At 42.8% G+C, this 24,132-nt stretch overlaps 1 protein-coding gene across 2 annotated transcripts in view; it reads left to right on the top strand.

Annotated features, from left to right (window-relative positions):
- nos1apa (nitric oxide synthase 1 (neuronal) adaptor protein a) overlaps positions 1-24,132 on the top strand; it is a 546,141-nt gene that overhangs the window by 55,333 nt on the left and 466,676 nt on the right. The gene's annotated exons all lie outside the window — the stretch shown is intronic.

Genomic DNA, 24,132 nt, shown 5'->3' with positions numbered 1-24,132 from the left:
ATTCCTTGTGAGCCAGAGATCGTGTTAAGAACCTTTGCAAGGGATTGAGAAGCATTAATGGGATCCATAATACATTTGTATTGTTTAAAAGTAGTTGAACAATGATTCAGTGAACAGCTAAAACTCAAACTGTGCTTGATAATATATTTAGAATATGTGACCCCTCACCGAATCCAGGGACGCATGTCGGCCGAAACGAATCCGAGATAATCGCAAAAGAAGCATTTTTTTTTTAAATTTGTGATTTTTGTTTTTTTCCATCATGTGCAAGTTGAGATCTTGAAGAATGCAATCAGTATTTCAGATAATAGATTGTTTTGTTGGAAAAGCATACATTTTTTGTTGCAAATTGTCTCGTTTTTGTCAGGACTGTAGCCTGCTGGGGGGTGTGGGTAAATTACCATATGGGCCATTCACATGATGATTTAAGTCTTTTGTTTTTTTTTCGCGAATCAGCTGTATGATCCGAGCTGAGCGCATGGCTACTTAACTGCATACAGGCGTGTGATTTCACTATGGAATGAGTTACTAAACAGAGCGCAGAGGAGCTGACACACATCGGAGATCACCATTTCTAGCAAAAAAAACCGCAACCTCGTTTTCCAGATTGAATGGAATACTTGAATGATCGGATGATACACGGACCGTTCTAGGACTACATTCCATCGGAGGCATTGGTGTGTGCAAGGCGCCGTTTCTCTTTCTGATGGCGTGAGTTTATTAATCTAAGGCTGTGTGGTTATTTTTGCATGTAACGGAGAGTGTTGTGGTTTGGTTAAGCCTAGGTCACAACCGGACGTACGATTTTTTGGCCGTGTGATTTTTGGCACTTCCCAAATCGCTGCGTTTTTTTTTTTTTTGTTCATGGAGAAAGACGCGCGTTGGCCGTAAGTTTGTCTTGCAACCTGAAAAAAATGTAAGCACCCGTAGAGTTTGTTTGACATGACAAAGAACCTCTGCGGCCGGTCTGCGGCTCGAAAATCAGCACGTCACACGCGCGCTCTCGTGCGTTTCTTGCGTTTTTTGCATGTAGACCGGCTGTAGGAGCACGGTACCGTACGGCCGGTTGTGACCAAGGCTTTACATGAAACTAGCATTGTGTTAGTTGTGTCATCATCGTGCTATCTTTCTTTCTTACGGTGCGAGTAATTTTTCAACCACAAAACGTTAAAGTATACTTTAGGACTTATTTTTGTACTTCATAATTGTGTTGGGCATACTTTGCATGGAAGGAAAATTGACGTGGTGATCTTTGTTTACATGAAAGTAGCATCGTGCTAGCTCGTAGGGGGTAGGGCTTTCCTTAATGTCATGCAAATGAGCACCATTATGTGCCCGCCCTGCACCCAGAGTAGCTGAGATGGAAAACTTTGAGGGCGATTTTCTCCCTTTTCTGTTTTAAGAAGTATACACTTTCAAAAGGCCACACATTCTTCAAATATTGTCAGATCTCCACATGGAAGGCATCATTGGAAAGCTTAGAAACTGTACTTTCTGAATCTGTCAATAACTCAAAATGCCCCCGGGCAGACATGTCTCCCTGGATTCTGTTTTCTGAGACATATGTACTAAAAATGTGTATCTAAGATATTTGGTATACTCTATAAGGTGCCATGAAAAGTGATCGAAATTTTGTCATAAAAGTCATAAAATAGCAGCTTTTTCCATAACTTTGAGCTCCTGGGGCCACCATTAAACTTTTGAATTTTGTCACAATATTTCACCCAGTGTGTTTTCTTACCAAAAGGAACATAAAAACAAAAATGCATCATGATTGGAGGAACTTTTCATTTTTAGGGGGCAACTGATGCACCCTACTGTATAGGGCGTAATAATTCTCACTATATATTCGGACAGCACTACAAAATCGCGAATTCTACTGTGGATATCCACTATAACTCCACTATGCTCCACTTATGCCCCTTTTCCACCAAAGCAGTTCCAGGGCTGGTTCGGGGCCAGTGCTTAGTTTGGAACCGGGTTTTCTGTTTCCACTGACAAAGAACTGGCTCTGGGGCCAGAAAAACCGGTTCCAGGCTAGCACCAACTCTCTGCTGGGCCAGAGGAAAGAACCGCTTACGTCAGCGGGGGGGCGGAGTTGTTAAGACCAACAACAATAACAAGACCGCGAAAGATCGCCATTTTTAAGCGACGAGTAGCAGCAGCTGTACAAACACGAAGTCAGCCATTATTATTATTGTTGCTGCTGCTGCTGCTTCTTCCGCGTTGTTTTTGCTTCGATATTCGCGCCAAGGTTTATTCAAACGTAGCGACGTAACTGACGTATACAGCCACGTAATGACGTGGCTTCCGTTAGCACCGCGAGCTATGGAAAAGCAAACTGGTTCTCAGCTGGCTCGCAAGTTGAACGAGTTGTGAATCAGCACCAGCACTGGCCCCGAACCAGCCCTGGAACTGATTTGGTGGAAAAGGGGTATATGTAGTGAGTGATTTCGGACACAGCATGAGTTTACACCACCTTCTTATTTGAAGCAGAAGAGCCTTCTTGTTGCTTCATTCAGATGCCTGGATAATGTGCACTAGGTCCCATTAAGCTCTCACTCCCTGTGATTTAACTTTAGGTTATTAGGAAATCAACAAGTATAGCACTGGTTTTCAGTTTTACCCCTTGTGCAACATAATTGGGACCAATAGCGCGACCAGGGCCGTATCTAAATGATTTTATGCTCTTCAGAAGTGGACCTTGACCTGTCCAAGAATCTGAATGCACAGTGATCAGGAATAAAACTCTCCTCACGTGATACGGATTCAGATTAGTTGAGTGAATAACGTCCTCTCTGACTTGTTATATCAGTTAATTATATATCAGATTTGTTCTATCCGACTTTACATAGGCTGAATATTTTTGCGAGAGTACAACTACTCGTTCTGCCTAAAGTTCTTATGGCGTCACAGTTTCAGTTAGTCACGGTGTATGAGCAGATGATGATCTCACGCTTGACTTTCAAAATGCCGATTAAAATTTCTTTTTTAACCTGATCAGGTTTCTTACACCGGCGGTCTAAGGATCTTCCTTTTTGTGCTGTGCATCCGTGACTCCTTTCCTCTGGACTCAACCCAAATCATACAACCCCAAATTAGAAAAAAAGTCGGCATGGTATCGGGTTGAAATTGAAAGTAAAACTGAAAACACTGATTTGTAAAGAACCTTTGACCTGTATTGCAATCAAAACAATACAACAGCACTTTTTTTTTTTTTCCACCAAAAAATATTGCAACACATTTCAAAAACCACTTTATAATGTTTCCATTCCTTTTCACAACACTTAAAAGATGTTTAGGGACTGAAGACACCAAGTGACGAAGCGTTTCAGGTGTTGTTTTGTCCCATTCTTTAGTTGTGCAACAGTACGGGGTCCTGGTCATATTTTTTGTTGCAAAATCCCCCCCCACACACATTCTCTCTTGGGGACAGAGGGGACAGGAACCCTGTTCTTCCACAGCCCTGCCTTTGTAACGTGTGTAGAATGTGGTTTTGTATTGTCTCGTTGAAATCTCTCTGGAAACGATGTCATCTTGAAGGCAGCATATGTTACTCGTTTCATCTCGTCTCATCTCATTATCTGTAGCCGCTTTATCCTGTTCTACAGGGTCGCAGGCAAGCTGGAGCCTATCCCAGCTGACTACGGGCGAAAGGCGGGGTACACCCTGGACAAGTCGCCAGGTCATCACAGGGCTGATACATAGACATCCACACTCACGATCAATTTAGAGCAGACCTGGGCATTTTCCGGCCCGCGGGCCGCATCCGGCCCTTTGGTTCATTCTGACCGGCCAGCGTAAGGTTAATTAGAAATGACAAAATAAACGTATTTTCTAATTTTACCTCATGCATGGACTGAATGTGAATTGCTTTTATTTTGAGCTTGTGTTCAACAAAAACGCAATGCGCGTGACATGAAATCCCACGAAACCTAATCCCGCGATAACTACTTCCGTAATTTGTCCAGACCAACCACAAACTTGTACGTCATCCTTCAAACGGTCCAGCCAATCACATAGTGTGACGTCACCAGCAAGCGCCGGAGCCCGAGCCGATCTGTAGATCTGATACCTAGACCGAATCGACACGGCATCATTATTATAATATGACATATCTTGCTTGATATTTGGAGTAGAAAGACAATATTGTGATGTCTTTATTGTGTTTTGGGATGAATGTGACTGAAAAAAAATGGTACAAACGTTCACATTTTGTTAACCATCGTTTTGGGAAATTTGATTGAATAAATGACATTTTTTGTAAGACAACCTCGTTTTTTCCATACTCTTACCAGTCTTTGCAGCTTGTAAAAACAATGTTATTTACTGCTTTATATAAAGAAATACAATTAATATTACGCAGAATTTAGTTCAGCCTTTTGGTCCGGCCCTCCACAAAATTTTCTGTTTCTCATGTGGCCCCATGGAAAAAATAATTGCCCACCCCTGATTTAGAGTCACCAGTTAACCTAACCTGCATGTCTTTGGACTGTGGGGGAAACCGGAGCACCCGGAGGAAACCCACGCAGAGAACATGCAAACTCCACACAGAAAGGCCCTCACCGGCCACGGGGCTCGAACCCGGACCTTCTTGCTGTGAGGCGACAGCACTAACCACTACACCACCGTGCCGCCCTACATGGAGTCCATTTCTTCCAAAAAAAGACCTGGAATACTGATTCATCTGACCACAATATACATTTCCACTGGTGTCACGGTCCATCCCAGACGCCACCGAGCCCAGAGAAGTCGACGGCGCTTTTAGATGCAGTTAACATAAGGCTTCCTTTTTGCACAGGAAAGTTTTAACTGACATTTGTGGATGTCATTCAGTATTGTAGTGCTTGAAAGTTATTAGAATTGAAGTGTCTTTTTTTTATCCCCTGCTGGCCGAAAGGCCCGAAGGGGGATTATGTCGTGGCGACATCTGTCTGTCCATCCCGGGAAGGGTGCTCATATTCTGAAATCAACCCTCACAATTTTTGGCAGAATTTCATGAAACTTGGCAGGATTCTTTGTTATATGTCGGTAATACATATATTGTAGTTTTGTTAAATTGAGTCATATTTTCCCAGAGTTACGGCCCTTGATTAACAAAATTATCCTTTGACGATTTCATGAGTGTTTTCAACTTCTGAAATCAACTCCTCTCACAATTTTTGGAGGAATTTCATGAAACTTGGCAAAACGCATTGTTGTATGTCAGTAGGACGCGTGGTGTTATTTTGTTCAATTCGGTCGCATTTTGCCAGAGTTACGGCCCTTGATTAACAACCTTGTGCTTTGACAATTTCATGAAGGTGTGTTTGCCTTCTGACATCAACTCCTCTCACAATTTTTGGACAAATTTCTCGAAGCTTGGCAAAAGGCCTCGTTATATGACGGTAATACGCATATTGTGATTTAATTTCGTTTGTGAAAATTTTGCCAGAGTTTTGACCCTTGATTAAATAACTTGTACTTTGAGAATTTCATGAGGGTGTACGTTCTTCTGAAATCAACTCCTCTTACAACTTGTGGAGGAATTTCACCAAACTTGGCTTTGTTATATGACAGTTATACGCAGATTGAAATTTCGTTTAATTTGGGCAAACTTTACCAGAGTTATGCCCTTGATTATTAACAAACTTGTACTTTGGCAATTTTATCAAGGTGTGCTTGCTTTCTGAAATCGACTTCCCTCACAATTTTTGAAGGAATTTCATGTAATTTGGCAAAAAGATTTTATCCCCCGCTGGCCGAAAGGCCCGAAGGGGGATTATGTCGTGGTGATGTCCGTCCGTCCGTCCCGGAAAGGGTACTTACCTTCTGAAATCAACTCCTCTCACAATTTTCAGAGGAATTTAATGAAACTTGACAGGATTCTTTGTTATATGTCAGTAATACGCATATTGTAATTTCGTTCAAGTCAGTCATGTTTTACCAGAGTTATGGCCTCATTGCCAGTGGGGGATATTGTGCTTTCAGAGGACTCTTTTTTTTTTTTTTTTTTTTTTGTTATATAAGGTTGTGCAAAGAGACTTTTATACAATAAATTTTATCAGGAAAAAAAAATCATCATTGTTTATACCCACATTTGTGTTTCGGAGGTGCATTAGGTAAGATTAGTAAGAATTTTTATTTACTTATTTGTTTGTTTGTTTGTATTGCAAGATTAGTTCTTGAGCAGTTAGGTGGGTTTAACATTTGAATGATTCCCACCTATATTCACAAAGCTCCACCCCCAGGATCTACGGTGACCAGTATAGTGTGTATAAAATGATTCGTAGTAGATACAGCCGAACACAAACTATCATTCTGGACTGGAAGTCGGGTTTCCAAACGTGATTTCTCAGTGAATGAATACATTTTTGTTAAGGTCACAGCTCAATGCATTATTTTTAAGGAATTGCACCTTTTAAATGGGCAATTAGTACCACAAAACTGTGAAATCATGATCTTTTTGTGGCTACTGCCTCACAGAGGCGAAGCAAGGCAGTAGCCACGATGTCATTGTGTTGTTAGAAATGAAGAATGAATGGAACAAGATCACACTGCGCATACGCATAAGCATTACAATCACCAGAACGGCGAATCGTGATCTCGCTATACAAACAGTTGATCTCGCGTTATCAAAGGTACACAAGAACGAGTGGCGAAGCCACGATGTCATTGTGTTGTAAGAAGGAGTGTAACAAGAGTGAAACTTCGTAACCAATCAGCACTCATCCTGATCAAGTTCGATTACCCGTTCTACTTCTTGATAAACTTCGGAACCAATCAGAACCAGAAACGAAATCAGAGAAACCTCGTTATAACTTTGTAGTATTGGAAGATAGCCGGCAGATAAAAAGATAAACGAAATTCACCTCGTGGTTCGCCAAGGCTACTGATTGGATATAGAGTAAGTGGTGTTTATTTTCAGAAAATTTACCTTTCGATTGTCACGGCTTTTGTATTTTGCGCTGTATTTTGAACAAAACACAGTAAACAAAATCGGTAACCCAAATACTCCAAGCCCTGATGCTGCTCACAGCTTGGCGATGCTTGCAAGAGGTGAGGCGAGTATCATTAATAACATGTACAGTGGTGCTTGAAAGTTTGTGAACCCTTTAGAATTTTCTATATTTCTGCATAAATATGACCTAAAACATCATCAGATTTTCACACAAGTCCTAAAAGTAGATAAAGAGAACCCAGTTAAACAAATGAGACAAAAATATTAGACTTGGTCATTTATTTATTGAGGAAAATGATCCAATATTACATATCTATGAATGGCAAAAGTATGTGAACGTCTAGGATTAGCAGTTAATTTGAAGGTGAAATTAGAGTCAGCTGTTTTCAATCAATGGGATGACAATCAGGTGTGAGTGGGCACCCTGTTTTATTTAAAGAACAGGGATCTATCAAAGTCTGATCTTCACAACACATATTTGTGGAAGTGTATCAAGGCACAAACAAAGGAGATTTCTGAGGACCTCAGAAAAAGCGTTGTTGATGCTCATCAGGCTGGAAAAGGTTACAAAACCATCTCTAAAGAGTTTGGACTCCACCTGTCCACAGTCAGACAGATTGTGTACAAATGGAGGAAATCCAAGACCATTGTTACCCTCCCCAGGAGTGGTCGACCAACAAAGATCACTCCAAAAGCAAGGCGTGTAATAGCGAGGTCACAAAGGACCCCAGGGTAACTTCTAAGCAACTGAAGGCCTCTCTCACATTGGCTAATGTTCATGAGTCCACCATCAGGAGAACACTGAACAACAATGGTGTGCATGGCAGGGTTGCAAGGAGAAAGCCACTGAGAAAGCCAATGTTCTTTCTTCCAAAAAGAACATTGCTGCTCGTCTGCAGTTTGCTAAAGATCGCGTGGACAAGCCAGAAGGCTATTGGAAAAATGTTTTGTGGACGGATGAGACCAAAATAGAACTTTTTGGTTTAAATGAGAAGCGTTCTGTTTGGAGAAAGGAAAACACTGCATTCCAGCATAAGAACCTTATCCCATCTGTGAAACATGGTGGTGGTAGTATCATGGTTTGGGCCTGTTTTGCTGCATCTGGGCCAGGACGGCTTGCCATCATTGATGGAACAATGAATTCTGAATTATACTAGTGAATTCTAAAGGAAAATGTCAGGACATCTGTCCATGAACTGAATCTCAAGAGAAGGTGGATCATGCAGCAAGACGACGACCCTAAGCACACAAGTCGTTCTACCAAAGAATGGTTAAAGAAGAATAAAGTTAATGTTTTGGAATGGCCAAGTCAAAGTCCTGACCTTAATCCAATCGAAATGTTGTGGAAGGACCTGAAGCGAGCAGTTCATGTGAGGAAACCCACCAACATCCCAGAGTTGAAGCTGTTCTGTACGGAGGAATGGGCTAAAATTTCTCCAAGCCGGTGTGCAGGACTGATCAACAGTTACCAGAAACATTTAGTTGCAGTTATTGCTGCACAAGGGGGTCACACCAGATACTGAAAGCAAAGGTTCACATACTTTTGCCACTCACAGATATGTAATATTGGATCATTTTCCTCAATAAATAAATGACCAAGTATAATATTTTTGTCTCATTTATTTAACTGGTTTCTCTTTATCTACTTTGAGGACTTGTGTGAAAATCTGATGATGTTTTAGGTCATATTTATGCAGAAATATAGATAATTCTAAAGGGTTCACAAACTTTCAAGCACCACTGTATATATGCTATATTTACTGTATGGACATGGGATCAGAAAGCTATTTTATTTATAAGCAGGACCCACATGGACCCACAGGGTCCCTATTTTTAGACTAGATTATCATACTGTTAATATTTCAAACTAGTCTTTTCGATCTCTTGATTGTATTTCTTCACTGAAAGCCTGGAGGACAGTATTCAGTAATTGGCATTTTAAATTGCTGTCCGTTGTTCAGATTTAGTTTTTGTTTTCGACCCTCTGTCTCAGCACCACTGTTAGCCCTGACCGAGTAACCTCTGATGAGAGCAGCGAAATGAGGAGACCTCCTAATGGGATGAGTCAGAACTGTCACAAAAGTCTGAAACTGACTTTTTTTTTTTAAACCATAAACTAGCTGTGTTTTTTCTTTTTTTTTTTTTTAACTCCAAACCTTATAGCAGAGGACGACCTTGGTTTTACTCACAGCATGGGGGTGATCTGTGTGATTTGTAGGAATTGCAAGGCATCTGTTGAATCAATCATTTTAAGGTGTCACAGTGTGATTGCAAAGCAATTCTTCATGCACCTTGATTTTTAAATTCGACACTGTGATTGTTCCTCCAGTATGATTAATTTCAAATATAATGTACAATTCTTGTTCTTTTTTTTAAGTCAAAATCAACTTATCCATAGACCTGTGCACCAAAAAAAAAAAAGTCGCACACGCTAATATTTGTTTGGACCGTGTTTATGGAGGTTTTTTTTTTCCTTGATCATCTTTAATCAAGGGTGGCACGGTGGTGTAGTGGTTAGCGCTGTCGCCTCACAGCAAGAAGGTCCGGGTTCGAGCCCCGTGGCCGGCGAGGGCCTTTCTGTGCGGAGTTTGCATGATCTCCCCGTGTCCGCGTGGGTTTCCTCTGGGTGCTCCGGTTTCCCCCACAGTCCAAAGACATACAGGTTAGGTTAACTGGTGACTCTAAATTGACCGTAGGTGTGAATGGTTGTCTGTGTCTATGTGTCAGCCCTGTGATGACCTGGTGACTTGTCCAGGGTGTACCCCGCCTTTCGCCCGTAGTCAGCTGGGATAGGCTCCAGCTTGCCTGCAACCCTGTAGGACAGGATAAAGCGGCTAGAGATAATGAGGTGAGATCTTTAATCAAGAGCGTGGTCTTTCAAAAAGAGAGCGATATTTATTTATTTATTCATTTTACGCACACATTTTGCAAAGTTTTCCCACCAAACCTGGGCCCTGCTCATGTGCAGATTTGCTCTGGTTCTGCTCAAAACTGTTTGTCTGCACTCATATACTGTCCCTTGCTCAAACATCCCATGCTTCAGCTTGCATCCATGTCCTCACACTCACACTGCTTTTGTGCACTTGAAATAAGGAAGGAAATGGAACGGAACCGAACAGAACAGTGAAATCTTAGAGAATACAGCATGGTGGTGTAGTGGTTAGCACTGTCACCTCACAGCAAGAAGGTTCTGGGTTCGAGCACAGCGGCCAGCGAGGGCCTTTCTGTGTGGAGTTTGCATGTTCTCCCCGTGTCCGTGTGGGTTTCCTCCGGGTGCTCCGGTTTCCCCCACAGTCCAAAGACATGCAGGTTAGGTTAACTGGTGGCTCTGAATTGGCCGTAGGTGTGAGTGTGAATGGTTGTTTGTCTCTATGTATCAGTCCTGTGATGACTTGTCCAGGGTGTATCCCGCCTCTCGCCCATAGTCAGCTGGGATAGGCTCCAGCTTGCCTGCGACCCTGCACAGGATAAGCGGTTACAGATAATGGATGGAAAGGAATGGCATAAATAGGAATAGTTTGGAATAGCATGGGATGGAATATTACATCATGAATGAATGAACCCTTTATTGTCAATAGTCATAAGTACCAGCGAAATTGGCCATCAACCCGTCCGTACATATACACATACATACAATTGACAGAGGGGGAGTAGACAGGACAGGAAGACAGGGATGAAAAGAAAAAATACAGAGTAACATGAGGAGAGGGGAGGAGAAAAAAAGCAACCCCCACACTATGCTCCTGTGGGGAGTACAGTGTGGGAACATTAAAAAAACCACCTCAGCACATAAGCACAAAATAACACACAAGTACACTTTACAACATGGAAACTCGGGACGGGAGGGGGGTGGGGGGCAATCAGGGGAGGGGTGGAGGTAGAGGTAACCCAGCGCAAGCAAGCAGCCATCCGTTCCTGCAGCCATGACGGCACTGGTCGCGAACCCGCTTGTCATACTGGGAGTAAAAAGCGGCGACTGTGGGAAGTGGGGGAAGGAATGCAAGAGCATCTCACTGCAGTGATCTTCAGGGGGAGTTGTTGTTCCAGCAACGGCCTTGGCTGAGGCCAGTGCTGTCTGAGGGGGCCGAAAGCAGATATGATTGGGATTGTTTGGTCTTGGGGCGAGTAGATGCATTCTTTTACACGACTACTCTGTTTGTCCATTCTGGTCTCCGAATCAATCCATTTCCTTTGCAAAGCCAAAAGCTTCTCCATGATGTTATTCATGTTGCGGTTCAAGGTCTGAATAGCCACAGTCTGAGTGCCGACAGCTCTGCCCACCATTTCAATCATGTCGGGCAGCTTTATGGGGCTTTGGACAGCTGTCACCGTTTTCTGATTTCCTCGATATACCAGGGCAATGCCTAATCCAATCAGCAAAAGACCTGTAATCATGGTTCCGAATAGGTAGATGTCTTCAATGTCCTCCACAGAAAGAACTGCCAGGCACACGACCCACCACCGCTCCCGCGTCCACCGTGTAGCCAGCTGCGAACGTTCTGGCAGGACAGGCCGGTTCCCCCGAGCCCAGGCTTCTCGTCGAGAAAATTGTGTCAATTGCGTTAAGAGACCAATTTATCAATTCCATGATTTTTTTAGTTTGGAGAGCAGTGCGGAGAGAGTCTCTCAAAAGTATAGACAGTAGACAGACGAGACAAGAGGAGCAAAGCAGGGAAGATGAGGGAGAGGATAGGCAGAGAAATGCGACCGCCTTGCGTGAAAGCATGAAGAGAACACAATCAGTTATAATGGAACAGTGTTGACTGGGATGGAAGCGAATAATTATGACATAGTCTGGGGCGGAATATTTTGGAACGGAATGCTATGGACTGGTAAAGAATGGAATAGTATGGGATTGAATATAATATATAATGCAGTTTAATAGAATGGAATAGAATATTTTGTCATGGAAAGGAATGGTTTGAGATAAATTGGAAACCAGTATAATAGGATGGACGAGAATACAGTTGAATAAATGGGTTAGAATAAAGTGGAGTTGAGTATGGCAGTATGACATACCATTGAATGTTTTGGAATGGAATGGAAAGGAGTATTATGGTATGGTATGAAATGCACTGGAAAGGTAAAGAATGGAATAAAAGAGGATGGAATGGTATGCGATTCAATTTAATAGAACGGAACAGCATATTTTAATAGAAATGAATGAATGCAGTGAACTGGAATGGGATAGAAACCAAAAGAATGGAATAGAATGTATTATTATACATACAGGGCAATTTTTTGATGAAATAAAAACGTGTTCTGTTCCCTTCTAGCGGGTTTCATTCATTTGGTTTGATAGCATGCAATATTGTTATCATATCGCTTATCCTATGCGTATTACGTCACTCTATGTAATGGAGAATGAGCGTTGAATATGGTTTACGATATTGCATGGTTGGCAAGACAACATGACGTCACACGTCGGAGACGTAAAACTTCCGTGCTAGCGAGCGACTGTGACCGTTTGTAAACAAACATGGCCGCCAGGTTTGCCTCGTTAAAAACGGAAGATTTTGAGAGAATTTTGAAAGCAAAAGATGCATTTGAACACCCGAAATGAATGTGGATGTAAAATAATAATAATATTGGCTGGCTTTTTTTTCGTGGTCTGTCAGATATATTCCATTCAGCTAGCATGATATTGAACTCGTCTTTGACTCCTCCCTGATATACCACGGAAAAAAGCCAGCCAATATTATTTAATTATATCCCTCATCAAAAAATTCCCGTGCAGGGATTGGCCAATAGTTCCAGCAATGTATCTCGTGACGTAAAAAAAAAAAAAAAAGGATTCGGTGTGAGTCAGTCATGGTGTATCCTGGATATACCATGAACTGACGTCACAATTTCAAGCGATATGTCCGACTCGAGTCACAGCCGTGGCTCCGCGAGCGTTTCTATGTGTATAGATCTATGTGTCATGATCATACCTAGTGAGGCAGGTGATTGCATGGTAATAAATAAATAAATGGTTACAAAAGGCAATAGCATGGTGCATTCCACATGTGCAGGTCAAAGGGCACTCTGAAGTAAACAACAAACATGGCTGCCTCCAGTGAGTTTATGCCAAGATTCAATGTCCTAGATGACAATTAAAAGTTAACAGTTTTAGTTTGGGCTTTTTTGATGAGGGATATAAATCTAATATACCATGCACTGAGAGGCTCCGGTAATTATGGATTCTCTTTGGTGACTGGCGTAGTTCTGTTTTCTTCAGGGCTGTGACCCTCACCTCAGAGAATCCGTCATTTCAACCAGAGCCTCTCAGGGCATGGGATATTTGGTTAATGGAATACAGTAGAACGGGATAGTATGGAGTCCAATGGAGTGGAACGGAACAAAATTGTATAGTATGGAATGGGATAGGAGGCGGCACGGTGGCGTAGTGGTTAGCACTGTCACCTCGCAGCAAGAAGGTCCTGGGTTCGAGCCCAGCCGCCAGCGAGGACCTTTCTACATGGAGTTTGCATGTTCTCCCCGTGTCCGCATGGGTTTCCTCCGGGTGCTCCGGTTTCCCCCACAGTCCAAAGACATGCAGGTTAGGTTAACTGGTGACTCTAAATTGAGCGTAGGTGTGAATGTGAGTGTGAATGGTTGTCTGTGTCTATGTGTCAGCCCTGTGATGACCTGGCGACTTGTCCAGGGTGTACCCCGCCTTTCGCCCGTAGTCAGCTGGGATAGGCTCCAGCTCGCCTGCGACCCTGTACAGGATAAGCGGCTACAGATGATGGATGGATGGATGGATGGATGGAATGGGACAGAATAAAATTGAACGGAACAGAACTGACTGGCGACAGAGTGAAACACCACGGAATAGAATGGGATGAATCCAGGCGAATATACTGACGTGGAAACGGGCTCGAATAGAATGCGAGTTCTGCCTGAGCTACTAACGAGCTCTGTTGGATTCCTCGTCCTCTCGTTGTGCGCGGAGCGAAAGCGTGAGCTCTTTACCTGAGCTCTCAGGTTAACGTGCAACTCAATCCCCTGTTGGAATTCTGAGAGGACACACCGAAGCTTGTCCGTGAGTCGAGATGAACGGCTCAGCATCACTGAACGCCATGATGACCATAGAAATGAAGAATTTCATCCTGCTTGTGTAATGAGTGTGTTTCTCAGCGCCTGACCTGGGATTTACCTGGATTTCTTTAGGATTCGAGAAGCTGGAATTTTTTTTGTCTTTCTTTCTTTATTTGCTCTAGTGGCTCAATTTGCTTTCATATACTCCTTCTCTAACACCCCACCCCACCCACCCCACCCCCACACACACACACACGCACAACTTCGCCTTTACTCTTACTGTGAACTGAATGACAAAGCCAAGGGATAGTCCAGCCACTTCCCTGCTTAGCCATAGTAACTGAGATCTCCCAGCTCCGAAACGTAATGACCGTAAGTTCTGAGTTTTCTCACGCCAGTCAGCTGGTGAAAAGTCTTGCTGGGTGCATGGACTCGGTTTCCAGCGTATCCCTCCTTTGCTGTAGTCAATGAAGGTTAGGCTTTAATCTGATTCTCCATTTTAATTAACATCTGCAGTCCTTTAGAATTCCCTCTGATCTTGTTTCTTCCATGGGATCATTAACTAACCCAGAGATAAATCTCCACGAAGCAGACCCTGCAGCCCACACACGTTTTCTCCTGAACGTAAATCATCAATCAGTCTCGACAAATGGGGGGGGGGGGGAGAAAACCCCAACTGTTACTTCCACTCTGGTCAGATGGGATGTCTGCTTTAATACTGCAGCACTTTTGAATTCTCAATTCTGATTAGTCAGAAGAAGATGGTGATTGATTAATTTTCTATAATGGCAGCACTGACAGTTGGTCCAGCTTTAATTCAAATGTTTGTTTGTTTGTGTGCTTATTATTATTATTATTATGATTATTATTATTATTACACCGGGCGGCACGGTGGTGTAGTAGTTAGCGCTGTCACCTCACAGCAAGAAGGTCCGGGTTCGAGCCCCGTGGCCGGCGAGGGCCTTTCTGTGCGGAGTTTGCATGTTCTCCCCGTATCCGCGTGGGTTTCCTCCGGGTGCTCCGGTTTCCCCCACAGTCCAAAGACATGCAGGTTAGGTTAACTGGTGACTCTAAGGTGGGGTTTACATTAGACCGTATCAGCGGATCATCAGATTAACGTTTTTAAAAACGATTAGCGTGCACACAGCAACGCCAATACACGATTTACACGATTCGCGTGCACACAGCAACGCCAATACACGGATACGCTAATCACATGACTAATTCGGCACGTAAGTTGAAATGTGTCAGTGCGGCTCATCGCTTCCTCCTCAGCGGCTGCGCTCCAAATCACTCCGCCCTGAACAGCGAGTGCCCTCTGGAGGGTGCGCACTCCGGCCCTGCGCAGCTCACAGAGCGCGCGAGTGAAGTGCACGAGCAGTGATTCGGGACTGAGCCGCTGTGCGCAAGTCACTTACCACTTGCAAGTGGAAGGATGGCAAGCCTAAAGACCATCATAACTACACAATGGGCAGTATTTGCATCAGTATTTGCAGTATTTTCATACTTTTATACTCTTTAATGAAAGGTGATACAAGGCGGAAGTCCGCGCCGTTTTTCAGCAGTCGCGTCACATGACCAACGCCAGCGAATCAGGAAGGTGGATGTCACAGTGACGTTGTCCAATGACGACGCCAGCTAGAGCTCAGCACAGCGTATCCGCGTATTCTCAATGTTTACACAGCACCGGACCAGACACGATCTGGATTGAATACGTGGACCCTGGCGGATTCCCGTTTCCCGGCGTTTCCAGGCGGTTTAATGTAAACGGACAGTGCATCCGCGAAGAAAACGAGACAGATACGGTCTAATGTAAACTTGGCCTCAATTGACCGTAGGTGTGAATGGTTGTCTGTGTCTATGTGTCAGCCCTGTGATGACCTGGCGACTTGTCCAGGGTGTACCCCGCCTTTCTCCCGTAGTCAGCTGGGATAGGCTCCAGCTCGCCTGCGACCCTGTAGAACAGGATAAAGCGGCTAGAGATAAGGAGATGAGATGAGACGTTTGCAGAAAAAAATTGTGACGTTTTTACGCACAGAGTGTACACACGGAGTCCGATGCAGTTGTTTCAAAAATATTTCATGCCGGTTTCATGCCATAAATGTCAGTGTCCTGAGTGAACGGCAGAAGCGGCTACTAGTCTATGAAAAGACATCGTCTAATAATTCTCAACGTGCTTTCAAGAAAGCGAAAGTTTGGGGTACACTCATTGTTGGAACGGAGAAAACAACATGGAGAGTTTCATCATCTCATTCAGGAGCGGAAGCCGAGAGACCGGGTGTTGGGCAGCAATAAAGAAAGAAACGCTCACTGTGTTGTGTTTAAGGGTGAAATATCGCCGCTCAGCCCCCAGACATGAGTGACACTGCCGCATAGCAGAGGCTCGGTGCTCCATTCGAGGCCGTATTTCTGGCTGTCAGCATGGCAACGTGATTGATTGATGCATTTACAAGGTACGCACGGTGCAAAAGCTCAAAACACATGACCCGAACAAGAGTTTGAAAAAAAATCAACATGCGAATTAATTATGCGGGGGAAAAAAGGACGTTTACACTTCCCTGGTGCGTAAAGGCCATAACATTCAGGATATTTTCTGCCATAGGAAAGGTTTTACGCTTTTCAGTTTCTCTTTTTAACACGACGACCTGCCTTTTATTTTTCCTTGTTAACTTTAAGAATGAGCAAAAAAAAAAAAGAGAGGCTGGTGACAGAACGACAATTTATAGCTGCTCTAATTGAGCAATAACAGGAACTACAGTGGTGCTTGAAAGTTTGTGAACCCTTTAGAGTTTTCTATATTTCTGCATAAATATGACCGAAAACATCATCAGATTTTCACACACATCCTAAAAGTAGATAAAGAGAACCCAGTTAAACAAATGAGACAAAAACAGAAAACTTGGTCATTTATTTATTGAGGAAAATGATCCAATATTACATATCTGAGAGTGGCAAAAGTATGTGAACCTCTAGGATTAGCAGTTAATTTGAAGGTGAAATTAGAGTCAGGTGTTTTCAATCAATGGGATGACAATCAGGTGTGAGTGGGCACCCTGTTTTATTTAAAGAACAGGGATCTATCAAAGTCTGATCTTCACAACACATGTTTGTGGAAATGTATCATGGCACAAACAAAGGAGATTTCTGAGGACCTCAGAAAAAGCGTTGTTGATGCTCATCAGGCTGGAAAAGGTTACAAAACCATCTCTAAAGAGTTTGGACTCCACCAATCCACAGTCAGACAGATTGTGTACAAATGGAGGAAATTCAAGACCATTGTTACCCTCCCGAGGAATGGTCGACCAACAAAGATCACTCCAAGAGCAAGGCGAGTAATAGTCGGCGAGGTCACAAAGGACCCCAGGGTAACGTCTAAGCAACTGAAGGCCTCTCTCACATTGGCTAATGTTCATGAGTCCTCCATCAGGAGAACACTGAACAACAATGGTGTGCATGGCAGGGCTGCAAGGAGAAAGCCACTGAGAAAGCCAGTGTTCTTTCTTCCAAAAAGAACATTGCTGCTCGTCTGCAGTTTGCTAAAGATCACGTGGACAAGCCAGAAGGCTATTGGAAAAATGTTTTGTGGACGGATGAGACCAAAATAGAACTTTTTGGTTTAAATGAGAAGCGTTCTGTTTGGAGAAAGGAAAACACTGCATTCCAGCATCAGAACCTTATCCCATCTGTGAAACATGGTGGTGGTAGGATCATGGTTTGGGCCTGTTTTGCTGCATCTGGGCCAGGACGGCTTGCCATCATGGATGGAACAATGAATTCTGAATTATACCAGCGAATTCTAAAGGAAAATGTCAGGACATCTGTCCATGAACTGAATCTCAAGAGAAGGTGGGTCATGCAGCAAGACAACGACCCTAAGCACACAAGTTGTTCTACCAAAGAATGGTTAAAGAAGAATAAAGTTAATGGTTTTGGAATGGCCAAGTCAAAGTCCTGACCTTAAGCCAATGGAAATGTTGTGGAAGGACCTGAAGCGAGCAGTTCATGTGAGGAAACCCACCAACATCCCAGAGTTGAAGCTGTTCTGTACGGAGGAACGGGCTAAAATTCCTCCAAGCCGGTGTGCAGGACTGATCAACAGTTACCGGAAACGTTTAGTTGCAGTTACTGCTGCACAAGGGGGTCACACCAGATACTGAAAGCAAAGGTTCACATACTTTTGCCACTCACAGATATGTAATATTGGATCATGTTCCTCAATAAATAAATGACCAAGTATAATATTTTTGTCTCATTTGTTTAACTGGTTTCTCTTTATCTACTTTTAGGTTTGAGGTTTACCTTTGAGCGTGCGCTGACTTCCATCATTCTGTCGCTAAACGAACAGCTGATCACACCGAGGTGCTCGCTGAGCGCTGATATTTATTAGTTTGGTCCTGTGTTTCCTTTCCTTCGCAACATAACGTCTTTTCTTCTCGCTTTCCGTTACTGTAGTCGGTCTTTCACGTTTCATTCGCACACTCACGTCCTCCATTTTTCTCTCCTGTTTCAAATTTGTGTCCCACAATGCCTTGCGCGAATGGGGAAAGCCCACCACGTGATGCATGACATAGTATCTTGTATTGGGTCATGGTGAAGCAGGAAAAAATAGCAGAGAATTTAGGGCCACGTGGCTGTAAATTCATTCATTGTTCTATTTAAAAAAACGAATAAAATTGGAAGTCTGTGATTCGAATTCAGTAGCTTTCAGTCCATGAAAGAAAAATAGCCGGGTGTTGGGGAAAATTCTTTTTATGACCTGAACTTGAAAAATCTGAAAGGCAGTACAGCTTTAAATAAGAGCATCATAAGAACTTATATATATATCTTAACAAGATGCTTCTTCACTAAAGTGATTTTCAAGGTCTTGTAAAAACTACTTGAATGTTAGAAGATTGAAAAATGAAATTTTAAAAGCGAAGCATTTAAACTAATTTAAAAAAGTTGATTAAAAAAATTAACATTATAATAATGTAAGAATATAAAATCATATGCATTCAAATGAATGATATGAGATGATATGATGTGCATGCAGTGACTCGTATGCACTGAAAGACTAAAAGAATTGAGATTTAAACTGGGAACTCTTCGAGCACTGTTCAATACCGTCACTTCGACTGTTCCCTTCTTTGATGGATTGATACGATATCCTTTCTTTCCCCCAATTTGTTTGTATTTAAACAGGGATGAGAATTTTCCACCGATTGGCGGATTTCCGACTTTTTCAGACCAAAATGATCGTTTTTGAGATCGATGTAAATCCGTTGAGAAATTTTTTTTTTTTTTTTTTGGGGGGGGGGATTAACGATCTGTGGTCACCTTATAACGCAGACATCCCAAGTCTCCCGGAAGTTCCGGGAGTCTCCTGCATATTGATAGAAGCGAGCAAGAGCGTGCACGCGCAACATTAAGGTCTGCATCACGCATCTTAGAATGTGCGCGCGTGAGAGGGTGCGCGAGGGAGACTGTGTGCAGTGTTGCCAGATACTGCTGACGTTTTCCAGCCTAAAATATGTTCAAAACCCGCCAAAATGCACTTAAAACCACCCAATCTGGCAACACTGCCTGTGTGCCTGTTCATGTAGCGCATGCCAGACAAAGAGCATCTTGATTGGGTTAGTCAGCGAAATAAGCCAATCAGCTTTCAGTGTGGGCGGGCTTTTATCTCTTTTCTCGAGGACCGGAGTTTTCAGTTGATGAAATTTTAAGTATGATACCGTGTATAACTCTCCTACTTATTGCTCATTTCATAGGGGGACGGAATTGCTGGCATGTGCTGCGCGGGAGCGTCTGCCCAAACTGTAGGCTGAGATGAACTTATAGTTTTTGATTTAAAAAAAATTTCCAATATGTAATGCCGATTGTACATGCCTGTTCTTTAATTCAAAATCACCATCTCGATCTTCAGATTGACCATATGGTATCTGTATTACATTACACAACATCCTGTCCAGATAAAACCTAGTTAGTCCACACAACAGTTGAAAGGGAAGTGATGAGTGATGTTGAATGTTGCCTGCTTAATATGCAAGACCTCCTGCTACCATGATAACATCAGAAGAAAGCTTAAGAGAATTATACGAGAGAACTTTTTTCTGGTTTGCACTTCATTTTAAAGGATTAGAGTGTTCAAAGACATGAATAGCTAAAATGCAGAAATATAATACCGTAGAGCTCGTTTATATTAAAAGGTGCATTGATTTTTTTTTTTTTTGAAATCATCAAATGTGAATTGATTAAAAACAAGTCTCTTGTACCATATTAATCATTTTCACCTGGGAGTCCACCAAGAAGGGGAATTTATTTCCAAATTGCAAATTTTTGCTGATAAAATTAATGGTTTTGGGGTAAAAAAAAGCCAAAAATCATTAGACCCATGGGCCCCGCCCCCCCGGGCCCCACCCCCCGGGCCCCACCCCGGTTTTTTCAGACTTTTAAAATATTTTTCATTCTCATCCCTGTTTAAAGGCTACGGGTCTCGATATTTTCAGTGCTTTCCTATTCTCTCCCAAGACCTTCATCTGACTTCGCATTTCATTTTTCTGTCCACGCTTGAAACTAATCTAGCGTCTGATTTAGGTTCGGGGTGACGTTTTCATACCCCACCATTACTCTGATTTAAGCCTGCTGTCTAATTTCCCTTTTTTTTTCAGTGCACTCTTATTATAAGTGATGCATTTATTCCATATTCCTCATCACCTATTAATCTATTAACGAATACACGCATAAATTAGTGTCGGAGGGTCGAGCCGTCAAGATGTCAGGGCATTTTTTTTTCCCCGTTAAAGGTTGCTGTGAATAAACCAAGTAGCAAAAACTAGTCACATTCACCAAGAGCAGTGTTTGTTGTCGAAGATCAATAGGTTGTACACCTGAACGATTGAAATTTCTGCCATGTTTTATTATTTTCCTATAACAGGATGCCTTGTTGTATTTTATTCCTGATATGAACAAGTAGTTTTATGTCAAATTTCTCCTTTAATGGTGTCATTTTGTACCGTGAGCGATTCAGCTGCAAGCATTACTGAATTCGTTTGCTGTAGTGATTAGTAAGTGTGATTTGGATTAATAGTGATGTGCTGCGAGCGATGATTTAGAGCTGCAGGAAGGTGTTCTGTTCTCCTCTCGCAGCCAGATTCGAGCTGTTTGTTACGTGGAACGGGCCGTTAGGACGCCGGAGAATGCTATAAAGCCGTCAGCTGTGTAGAACTGTAATTAGCATCGCTACGTTCAGCCCGGTGTTCCTGTAGAAGCACTGTTGCTTCTGGTTTTATTATCCCCTATTAATTAACTTAATTAACCCTCATCCTACCATGCTATTTTACACCTTAATCTTACCATGTGGGGTCCGTTTGGACCCCAATACTTTTCTTTAAAATTAAAGCTTATAAAGACAAAATCACCAGATAAGTTTTGTTCAGAACATCTTGTATTAATAACAGCAATACACTAAAGGGCCCAAGGCATAAAGAACACACTTAACCTTCATCCTACCAGCCAATTTTACATACACAAACTACCAGGCGGGGTCCGTATGGACCCCAGGAGGGAATACCTTGAAATCAGTGCAGTAAGAACCAATTCAATGCAGCAAACAGACATAACTTTATTGAAGAACAAAATCCACTATGGCTGAATATCAATGATGTATTATAAATGCAATAACATTGCAATAATATTGCAATAACTAGCATACATGTAGCAAGTTATAGCGCCACAAAAAAAAAATTGGCATTATATACATGATTTTTGCAGCTCATGCAGCTGTAAAACATTCTGGATTACAACTTAGGTCTTTTCTTACAGAATTTAAAACAAAAAAGTAATTGTAAAATAATTTAGGGCTTTTGTTTTGCAGCCTGCGCTTATTGCAGCAGTGGGGTCCACACGGACCCCAAGAAGGAATGCCTTGGTAGTTTCATTATGGAACATAAAAGAAATAAAAGAAGTTAACTTTCAGTGTGCTATTCAATTATAAAATGAAAGACAGATAAACTTTACTCTGGGGTCTGGTTGGACCCCAGTAACAAATTAATTATACCTTCACAATGCAAAAAGCTGATCTTCCGGTGCTTTAGTGTTTTAATTAAGACATAAATTCCGACAAATTCATAAAACGGTGTCACATATTTTTAAAATGGCAAACAAACATATAGGTGCGGGGTCCAGATGGACCCCACTTAGTAGGATGAAGGTTAATATTATCACATTACGTTAATTAATAGTATGGATAACTATTGTCTTTGTATTTAGTTACAGCTACAATAGGATCAAAATTTATTCTACTAATGTCAAATTTAGCGAGTAAATTTTTCTTCCAGAGGAAAAATCCTCCTTTGTTAGTGTGTAAGGATCGAATCCCATTGAGTGGTTTCTATATCCACTTCTTTTGAGTGTACTTCTTGGTTTTAATAACTTGCTTGTTTGCTGAACACAAACATGGCAATCAGTTCTTGTGTTAATGGACCAGACTCCACTTTTGGATCATTAATCCCTTCTGACTGAGAATGCCTGGCATGCAGGGTTTTATATTCGCTTCTGGCACATCCATACAGTTTTAAATACAATACCGACAATTAAAGGGGAACTGAAGTCATTTTTAAACTTGCTTTATTTCTTAATTAACATGTCATTCAATTACGTTTTCGGTTTTATTAACCTTATATCGTGACTCGTACTGGCATATTATATTACACTTATCGGTCTTTTCGGTTTTTAGCCACGTTGAATGTAGTTCGTTTGGTCCACGGCAGGTGTCGCTTATCCGCGTGGTCTTCACGAGACTTGCGCGAGGCTTCAAACGCGACGTGTCAGCACCGCCATTTTGAAAACTGTTTACACAGCAGCCATTCTTTCCAATTTAGATCAATTTCGAGATTTGCCAGCTTCATCAGTGATGGAGATTATTCCATACGACTTCGAACCACCGTGGAGTAGAGAAGAGTTGGAACTGTGGGTGGTAGAAATGGGCAACTGGACTTGCTTGAAGATTCTTGAGAACGTTTCACCTCTCGTCCGAAAGGCTTCCTCAGTTCTGCCTGACTAATAGGGAGTATCAGATATTTATCCCGTCCTGGATCAGAATTCTGATGACCAGCTCATCTAAGGTGTCATTGAGGCATCATGTTGGTGTGGGTCACTGGAGGCTGGGTGTGAACGGAGAGTCATTAGGGTGATCAAAGGATTGCCCGTTAGGGTGATCAATGGCAAGCTGACTCTCTCTGTCCTCCTGTGAGTCCCCGAAAACAGCTGGGTCCTGGCGTACACCCAGCCGTCTGGGAAGAGTGTCCAAGACCGCCTTGTAGATGGTTGACAAATGATGTCTTAGGTGGGGTTTACATTAGACCGTATGAGCGGATCATCAGATTAACGTTTTTAAAACGATTAGCGTGCACACAGCAACGCCAATACACGATTCGCGTGCACATAGCAACGCCAATACACGGATACGCTCGGCTCCGCAGGCATCCTGCGCTCCAAATCACTCCGCCCTGAACAGCGAGTGCCCTCTGGAGGGTGCGCACTCCGGCCCTGCGCAGCTCACAGAGTGCGCGAGTGAAGCGCACGAGCAGTGATTTGGGACTGAGCCGCTGTGTGTGTGATCCCAGTGCATGTCGGGCATGCGCGTCACTTACCACTTGCAAGTGGAAGGATGGCAAGCCTAAAGACAATCATAACTACACAATGGGCAGTATTTGCATCAGTATTTGCAGTATTTTCATACTTTTATACTCTTTAATGAAAGGTGATACAAGGCGGAAGTCCGCGCCGTTTTTCAGCAGTCGCGTCACATGACCAACGCCAGCGAATCAGGAAGGTGGATGTCAGTGACGTTGTCCAGTGACGACGCCAGCTAGAGCTCAGCACAGCGTATCTGCGTCTTCTCAATGTTTACACAGCACCGGACCAGACACGATCTGGATTGAATACGTGGACCCTGGCGGATTCCCGTTTCCCGGCGTTTCCAGGCGGTTTAATGTAAACGGACAGTGCATCCGCGAAGAAAACGAGACAGATACGGTCTAATGTAAACTTGGCCTTAGACCCCCACCTCTGTTCAGTGATGGCCGTTCCAGGTTGACAAAAATGGCTTCTTTAACTCCTCGCTCATACCAACGACCCTCTCTGGCTAAAATGCGTACGTTACAATCCTGAAATGAGTGTCCTTTGTT

The sequence above is a fragment of the Neoarius graeffei genome, chromosome 4 (assembly GCF_027579695.1).
Source record: "Neoarius graeffei isolate fNeoGra1 chromosome 4, fNeoGra1.pri, whole genome shotgun sequence".
Lineage (NCBI taxonomy): Eukaryota > Metazoa > Chordata > Actinopteri > Siluriformes > Ariidae > Neoarius > Neoarius graeffei.
This window is presented reverse-complemented; position numbering and strand designations above follow the sequence as displayed.